This window comes from Sceloporus occidentalis, unplaced genomic scaffold (genome assembly GCF_023333645.1).
Source record: "Sceloporus occidentalis isolate IW3139 unplaced genomic scaffold, rSceOcc1.0.p SCAF_3, whole genome shotgun sequence".
Lineage (NCBI taxonomy): Eukaryota > Metazoa > Chordata > Lepidosauria > Squamata > Phrynosomatidae > Sceloporus > Sceloporus occidentalis.
This window is the reverse complement of record NW_028316983.1, coordinates 30553374-30563254: the sequence shown is the minus strand read 5'-3', so window position 1 is coordinate 30563254 and position 9881 is coordinate 30553374.

The following is a 9881-nucleotide window of genomic DNA, read 5'->3' as shown; positions in this document are numbered from 1 at the left end:
CTTGAGCAGCCGGGACTTCAGGCGCTTAAAGCGCTGAAGAGATTAAGCGCCTGTAAACCATTAAAATAAAAAATAAAAAAATCCTTATCTCTTATTGAAAGACCACAGCGGACAAAGGGGTGAGGGTAGCAAAAATGGCGACAGCCACGACGGATGGGGACAGAAAGGGCAACTCCCCCAAGGCCAGCCCCATCGCACTCCGCTCCTCCCATCCAGCTAACCCGATTTCAAAGGCTGTCATTCCTATTTAAATGCTCCGGTTCCTATCCCGATTCAAGGGAAAAATGTAGGTTCGACCCTTCTATTTTTTTAACCCGCGTTAAATGACGAAAACACGAATCAAATTTATAAACCACTGTACGATTCGATTTCTAGTGGGGACGATTGCGGGTTGCTCTAGAACTGTTCTAGATTTAATTCGGTTTCTAATAGGAACGATGTACCTTGGATTCGATTCGTAACACGGAGTATAAGCAAGTGAGAACACCCCCTGAAAATACTAAAGAAGTGTGTAGTTTGGATTATGCCAGAATTTGAGCCAGTAGAGAGAGCCAGTGTACTGTTTTCCAAGCATGGTTACTTCAGGCACATACCAAAGAATTAATTTACCCTGAAAAAAGCAAAGAAAAAAAATTGTCAGCAATTAAGCGTCTTGATAATTCCTTCTCATCCATCTTCTAAATTCAGTTCATATCCAACCTTTTTGCATTGTGACTTTGTCTGTCTCTCTATGGCCCCATTCCCACTGGGCAAAAAAAGCGGCTTACATTGCTGCGAACATTAGAAGGAACATCTTGAAGATAAGAGCGGTTTGGCAATGGAACTGATTACCTAGGGAATTTGTCTTTAAGCCCCAGCCACAACTCCATGCCTGAGACCTTTGAGAGCTACTGTTAGTCAGAGATTAGAATAATGCTGGTCTAGATAGGCCTTAACTTTGGTTCAGCATGGCCCATCTTATGTTCTCATCTCTGCCATCATAGTTCCAGTATCTTACCTTGGATGCATGTACACTGTAGAAAAAATACGAAAAAATAGCTACCATGCCTAATACAAGATGTGTAATAATGTAAAAGAGAAATTACAATACAATAGGGAGTAAAGGCATGAGAGGATGTAGGCCTGAATGAAGACCTAGCAGAAAAGGCATGTGACAGTACTTTCTTGAACATGTTGTACCTAGAGGAGAGATTCAGAAGACAGTTAATATATGATTTGCATAGTTATTGTACAAAAATGTTGAGAAAAGGAAGTAGATTGCCTCTACACTACAAGGAGGATTAATGCCCACAGGAAAAACTTGAAGAACAATCAATATATATGGTATAATCAATGGTTAGGATCTACTGGAATGCTTCCTGCCCCCCCCCCCCTCCTTAAAGTTTTAATAGTCACTCAGAGGCACAGGATCTAGTTTCATAATAGGAATGTGACACTATAGGACTTCTTGCTTTCTTCTGCAGAATCGGGGGGAAAGACTAAAAACAAGGACAATTAGATATATAGGTACCAATGAACCAATAGACCTTTGTCTGGATTAATATCAACCAAGCCTGGACAACACCTCCAGGGATATAAATTTTCATGTTTTTCATACTTACATGAACAATTCAATTAGTATTTGCCTGCTAGAGGAGAACAGAAAGATTTTTGTACAATTCCTGATCCCCTTTCCCACCATGCACAGGCAGGCACAGAAGTACTTGTGGCTTTTCTGAGCTTAAAAGCACACCTCTGTTCAAAAACTGTGTTCCTTATGCTTGGAACAGTGTTTCCTGAACAGGAAGCATGTACTACACCGAAGTAGTACAGTACCTATTTATCTACTTGCACTTTTGCATCCTTTCAAACTGCTAGGTTGGCAGAAGCTGGGACTAGTGACAGTAGCTCACTCCATCACACAGCACTTGGGCCTCAAATTGCCAATCTCAAAGTCAGCATCTTAAAATGAATAATAACAATCATTATTTCTACATCTAAATACAATTTCTGCATGCCCATGGTAGGTAGTATATTTCCCCTTGAAGAACCAATAACTCCAGATGAAACACACACCTCCTTTGACTCTTCTTAATCATACACAGACAAGATCCTACATCCATGCAAACCTAGGGAGTTCCTTCAGGGTGCTATTTCCACTCCATGCTGAACACTGATTTCTGGTAGTGGACTGTGCCTCCCTGGCCATTCAGTGTCTGGAATGAGTAAGCAGAAGATCTGGAAAGGTGACAATTACTTTTCTTTCTGGGCTTCAGACAGAAATCAAATTTTAATTAAATTAAATTTTAATTTTAAAAAATATATTTAAAATTTAAAACATGTTTTATTCTTTTTAAATTTAAAAGCATCACTTCTTACCAAATTTTCACTTTAACTACATGAAACTATGTACATATAAATTTATTTAGGCAGTGCATATTATATTGTAATTTAAAGGTATAATTTTAATTTTGCTAGTTGTTTATGTCACAACTATTGCCATTGCATTCAGTGATATACAGGAATTATGATTCATTAAGTACCATTAGTACAAAAAACTTTACTAAGGATTCTGTACGGTGTGGTATTGGAGGAGTACAATGGGGTGGTGCACTGGATGACACCAATCCTAATGATGCCACTGCACACAGATTTATACTTCACTTTGTCTGATACTATAACAGTAACAGTGTTGGCATCGGGTGAATTTCACATGGGAAAGAACTCCAGAAAGAGGGAGCCATTACCATCAAGAGCTTTCTTTCTTTCTGGTAACCAACTGACTTAAATGATATAACAGAGAGCCTGGGGAGGGAAAGTTACTTCAACCCATAGTCAGAATGATATGGAAACAAACATTTCTTCAGATGCCTGGTTCTACTTTCTCATTCTTCAAATTGGGTTTTCCTAAGAACTGGTTATGATGTACAGAAACCTGAAAGTCGCTAAAATGAGTACCCAGACTGTTGGGGGGCAAATTAGCTTACTCGCTAATTAGCTTACTTGCTGTTCACCGCTATGATCTTTGGAATAGCGGTATATAAATAAAACAAATTATTATTATTATTATTATTATTATTATTTAGCCATGTTAGTCTGTAGAATCAGTATGTAGAGAGATCTTGTAGCACCTTTGAGACTTACTGAAAGAAAGAAATTGGCAGCATGAGCTTTTGTAGACTTCAGTCATCTGAGGAAGTAGACTGAAGGCTACAAAAGCTCATGCTGCCAATTTCTTTCTTTCAATTAGGACCTTATCACACAGAGAGACTTACATTGCCAAAATGTTGCTGAACTGTTGCAGAAGTACAAAGGTGGGATCATCCATCACACTTCTAAAATGTAATTGAGGCTTCCCGCTTTTCTACTGTTAACAAAGCGTGCACAGAGAAGCTATTTTTTGAATAACAGGATATTTTGTTATTTAAAAAATGGCTTCTCTTGGCTTCTCCACACACACTTTGTCGATGGAAGGAAAGTGGGAAGCCTCAATTACATTTTAGAAGTGAGAGATGATCCCATATTCACGCTTCTGCAACAGTTCAGCAATGTTTTGGCAACGTTAAGTCCCTCTGTGTAATAAGAGCCTAAGTCTGAAAGACGCTACAAGAAACCTGAAAATGTTAACTATCTATTGTCAGTTATGGACAAATTGTTGCAGTGTCTATTTTCAAGTTACCAGTTAGAGTGAAAATATGACACAACATCAATAAAAATAAAAATGCTAAGTATGAGGATAGGATAAGATAATATCATCTCATAACATACTGATATCAATATAAATACCACTCTAGCTCATATTAAAGCTTCAAGATCTGGTTTCTGCCACATCATGAAGACATTGAGAGTTTTTCTCCTTATTGGCTTTCTAGTCCTTTGGTCAGAGATGACTCCTACATCCGCTACAATAATAATTGTACCACCTGATGGTAAGTCCCCAAAGTGCTTTCTGAAGAACAACAAACAAAGCCATTTTGCTTTTTCCCATACTCAACATCTTTAAGGTTTCAGGTTTATGAAGAAGTTTGTGAATGTTGTTTCGGCTGTCAGTTTTTCTTTCTCCTGTACTTTAATTTTTAAAATTTAAACTTTTGCTGTGAAAGGGTGAAGGCATGTATCAGCTCATAATCTTAGAAAATATGGATTGAAGGAGAAATGCGTGCTCTGGTTGGGATCATTTTAAATTGTTTTAACTAGTTTTAAATTGCCTGATGTTAAGGGCTAAATGGTTTAATACATTTTTAGCCTTTTAAATTTATTATTTTTATTTATTATATGCCACCTGGGACCCTTGAATGAAGGGTAGGATATAAATATTTAAATATTAATTAATTTAAAAAGCAAACAAGCTGGGTTTTAGATGAAATACATCCCTGCTATAGTCTATTTGCAAAGCATTTAAAAATAAACAACATATTATCATCATCACAAACTACATCAAGATATTACTTTTCTTAGTTTTTTCTTCATAAAACTAAAAAATATGTAGCTTGATGATGTTTGGGATGGTGATGATAAGTTAAGTGATATGTCTATGATTGAGTTTCAGATTTCAAAGCTCACTCAGTTTAATGTCATTGCCTTCAATTCCCTGGTAAACCAGGATGCTAAGTATTTTACAGGGCACAATAGGATGATCACATCAATAACACATTCTGTCTCATCGTTTTGGCTAAGCAGCTATGTAAGTGAAAGGATTTCAAAAATAAACAGTGATAGAGCAACCTGATGGACTCACCACTTCTGCAAAGGGAAATAGAAGCTACCAATTCAAACCTCCTAAAAAAGTGGTGACTATAATGACATGAGCATTCACAATGCCTCCCTCTATTCCTTCCAGCCAGAAACCCTCGATTAAGGAGACGTCCTGCTCACTCCTAACATCTGTAGGAGCATGAAGGTCTGAATTCCCCCCTTTTGCCTCCTCCCATAATACCCCCAAGTATCCCATGCACTCTCAAACGTCCTTAAATGGCTATCACAGTGGCATCGATTCCTACAACTGCTCTTACTGCCTCTTTGACTGAAATCACAACACAGAGAGGCTATTCTTTCTTTACATGACACCATTTTCTGTCTTTTACTCTTCTTCTGTTGTCCTCCTTTGATTTTACACTTGCAGTTCTCTAGAGGTGTGGATGACAACAGCATTATAACTGATTCAGTACCACCTCTAAACCTTTTTGCTTACCAAGATATTTTAATTTTTCCATTTTGTCTGTTTTCTTATATCTGGTTGATGATGAAGATAAAGTGCTAGTGATGACCTGTAAAGCCCTATATGGATTGGGCACTGGCTGTTTGAAGGACCGTCTGGAAACCCACTGGGTGACCTTGGGCAAGTCGCATACTCTCAGCCCCAGAAAACCCTTTAATAGGTTCACCTTAGAATCATCATAAGTCATAAACAACTTGAAGGCAAACAGTAGCAATAACATCTCCCTTTATGAGCCCATTAGAGCCTTAAAATAATCTGGAAAGGATCTTCCTTCTGTCCCTCCAACTTTTCAAGCTTGTTTGGTGTGAACAAGGGAGAAGGTCTCTTTAACAGTTGTTCCCAGACTTTGGAATTCCTTCCCCAGGGAAGTCAGAATGGCCCCATCCTTCCTCTCCTTCTGTCAGCAAATTAAACATTCATATACCATCAGGCTTTTAGAAATTGAGGGCTGCATCCACAATGCAACAATAATCCAGGTTGACAAGACTTTAACTTCTGTGGCTTAATGCAATGAAATTCTGGGAACTGTAATTTTATGAGACATTTAGCCTTCTCTGTCAGAGAGCTTTGGTACGCCACCAAACTATAGTTCCCAGAATTCCATAGTATTGAGCCATGACAGTTAAAGTAGTGTCACTCTGGATTATTTTTGCAATGCAGATACAGTCTAGGATGGGCTTTCAATGCTGTTTTTAAGGTTTGTATGGGAAATGACTTGAAGGCACATAACAACAAACAACAAATTTAGTCTTTTAATAAATGTTAATATTTTTATATTTAATGTTTTAACTTTATAAATTATTCAGTTGTTTTAAAATTACTTTTATATTTCTACTTTTCTTGAAGCTTTTGTATCATCTTAATCTGTATTGTTTTTTGTGGGTTTTTCGGGCTATGTGGCCATGTTCCAGCAGAGTTTCTTCCTGATGTTTCGCCAGCATTTGTGGCTGGCATCTTCAGAGAATGCTTTGCCTGGAAAAATTGGATGCATATATACTGTGTGAGCCTGGGAATGTAGGAGTGATTTGCATGTGTATTGTTCTGTGTTGATGGCTGGCCTCAGCCTGGGAGGCTAATGCAAATGAGGATTTGTATTGTTTTATATATGTAGTTAGCTGCCTTGATTCTCATTGTTGAGAGAAAGGTGGAAACTAAATGAATAAAACGCTCCTGTTATTGATGCTGCTGCTGATGAAAATTATGACACAGAGAAGGATACCATATTTTGGAAGAAGTTATTGCTTATATTATAATTACTGTTTGAACTCATATAAATACATGAATAAATATTCACAAATGTTATCTCAGTTGAATGTGTGGATTCATGTCAGGGATGGAAACTTGTTGTGGAACTGCAGAAATTATTGGGCTGCAGTTCCCCTGAGCTCTAGCCACCATATCCCATGTACTGTGAAGGTATGAGTTGCAATCTACCAACATACAATCTTACAACTCATGATCCTGGGATTATGATTATGGGATTTACAATCTAGGAGAGAATGGTCAAAGGCAAGCAATCCATTTTATACAGCACTTGGCAAACTGAAATAAGAAGCGGAAGCTTTATGACTATGAATTTGTATTTCATTTCACATTTTCTTTGTTATAGGGAGATGCCCATCTGTTGCTCTGAAGTGTCTCATCAATCCTTTTAATACATGTAATAATGATTATGACTGTCCAGAAGGGAAGAAGTGCTGTGAAGTGATATGCGGAAGACGATGTGTCTAACCAATATTTGGTAATACTCCCCACAAATGACTGCATTATAATGCAAACGGGCAAGTTTTTCCTTATAATGCTTGTGGTTTGGGAGCTGTATCTGCAAGGATAGCAAGTTGGAAAATTGGGAGTGGTGTGGATTCTTTCTGATGCTGGATGCTCAAAATCTGAAGGTTGCTAACTGGGAATGAGGTCAAAGATGAAAGTGCAAAGGCATGATTAATGTTGAACATAAAGAAAACAAAAATAATGACCACAGAAGAAATACATAAATTCAATCTAGACAATGAGAAATAGTCAAAAGAATTCCCATAGCTAGGTAACACTGACCAGCATGCTGAGTGCAGTTAAGAAATAAAAAGAAGACTAGGAATGAGTAGGGCAGCTATGAAAGAACTAGAAAAGATCATGAAGAGTAAAGATAAACAAATGAGCACTAAAGTCAGAATCGTTCAGGCCATTATATTCCCCATCGCAATATTACAGATGCGAGAGTTAGACAGTAAACGAAGCACACAGAAAATCAATGCATTTGAGATGTAGTGATGGAGAAAAGTGCTGAGGATACCATGAACAGCCAAAAAGACAAACAAATGGGTCCTTGAACAAATTAAACCAGAAATCTCCTTGGAGGCCAAGATGATCAAATTGAGGCTGTCCTATTTTGGACACATAAAGAGAAAGCATGGATCACTAGAAAAACCAATAACAGGAAAGGTAGATGGTAGAAGAAGGTGAGGAAGACCACATGCCAGATGGATGGACTCAATCGGGGGAAGGGGCTCACAGGCAGAGCAGTAGAAGATAGGGAGTTGTGGAGGTATGTCTTCTACCATGAGTTGGAGTTAACTCGAGCGTAGCTAACAACAAACAACAACAACAATAATAAGGATTTATTTATAGCCTGCCCAATCACGTAGAATCAGGGTAGTGTGTCCCATTCCCCCTCCCCCCCCCCATTCTATTAGAAAATGAAATATCTTGACAATACAGAAAAGTTTCTCAAAGTTGTACTATTCCATGTGAATGACAAAGTATTTTATGTGCTGTAGCAACCAAAGGCAATAACTCCACCTACTGTAGCTTTCCTTTAGGGGAGGGAACTAAAAACCACAACAAACAATGCAGAAACTGAATAACTTTCCTAATGTAATAACTGTTATTTGTGTTAGTAACATTTAATCTAGTAAATCTTTCTTCCTTTTCCATAAGAATAAATCCTTACTTTACTGGTGGATGTCTAGCAACATCAACAATACCTGGCATGAAGTTTTCACCTATGGACATTCTCATGATTGGGAATTACCCCGTCGTCTGTCTACTCAACTTGCACCTGAGAATCCACCTGAAATATTCATAGCTCTCTTTTAAAAAAATGTATCCATTGTAATCATTATGAAGAATTCCTTTGTAGTCAGCACTGTGGTCTCTAAGTATCTGATTATCTTAGTTTGTGTAAGCATTATACTCAAGTCTTTAGCTTCCAGCTAAATTGACATTACCTATTAAATTAATTCACTATATTCTGCTGATGTATCATCATGAAAAGCAAAGGACATAATATTATATTCTAGAAGAAGCCAAGGCTAAGCTGATTCTTTTATGTCTACATCTTTACGGGAAAGCAGAGTCCTCATTTGCCTCTTCCTAAACTGGGTTTTGAAATGGTTGTCATTTTTATGTTGGATTGCAGAGGCTTTTACTGAAAATCAGCCATTATATATATGCACATGAATAACATATGTTTTAACCTCCATTCCCAATGTGAAATGCACTCTGTAGTCTCACAATTGCATTTCTTCTAAAGGTTTACTTCTATGGTAACGATGTACAAAAGTCCTATATTCTCCTTTAAACCCTTCAGTGGGACTCACTTCTCAATAAAGATATAGTGAATTATATCTGTGTCAGTTTTCATGCCTGTGTCCTAGAAGTGATAAAATAACTTTGTAAAAGGAAGTTTTGGTTTTTGCACGGGAAGGCCTGAGCCTTTATGCAGAATATAACTGGATATAGATGGAGCTTTGTTAATATTTACCCATAAACAGTTTGGTTTTTCATTTCATTCTCTGTGCTTGAAAACGTCAAGTAACCTTATTGCACACATTATTTTCCCCATTATGGGAATGTGAAGGGGACACGGGAAACCCTCTCAATGCCAATGCTGCTAAAAACTTCCAGTTAGACAGAAGATGAGGAGGAAAAGAGGGCTAACCAGACATAAAAAGCCACTGGGGGGGGGGGGGGGAATGTTCAGGTCGTAAATCTTCCAGCCAACCTAAATGATGCTCCTCAGCACTGAATGGGGATAGCTTGGCGCTGGGGGATGGAACGGAGCCATATCATGCTCCTTGCTTTCAGAGGTTTTGTTAATGGACATATGCTTGTATTTTACTGTTGGGGAGTGACAGAGGTACTTAGGCCTGTTACAGACTGCCAAAATAAAGCTGCTTCAGGTCTCTTTGGAGGTATGCTATTTAAATGATGCATGGGTCCTAAGAGTCTGGAGGTCGCGCCAAAACCACACTCCATTCATAAGCACCCGAGTGCAGCTTTTGGTGCAGCTTCCGGATACTTAGGATGCATGCATCATTTAAACAGCATACCTCCAAAGAGACCCGAAGCAGCTTTATTTTGGCAGTCTGTAACAGGCCATGGATTGTCTCATGTACCCAAATACCATTATTTATTTTGGGTACATTATTCCATGACTGAGAAGAAAAGCTGCTCTGCTTCAGGCAGCAAAATATTTTGGGCCAGTGTTGGCTAAAGGTTAGTTGTACACCAGGTTATTCTACCAGTTGCTGAGCAACTGTTATGTTTTTGCCTTAGACATAAAAAAACAACTGAATTGAGTGAAAGTGCAAAGGAAGATCTGGAAGGCAAAGTGTCCCAGAGAAGCAATCAGTTCCTGCTCAACAAACTGTGTGAAATCCACCCTTTTTGCATCCTCAAATTCCTA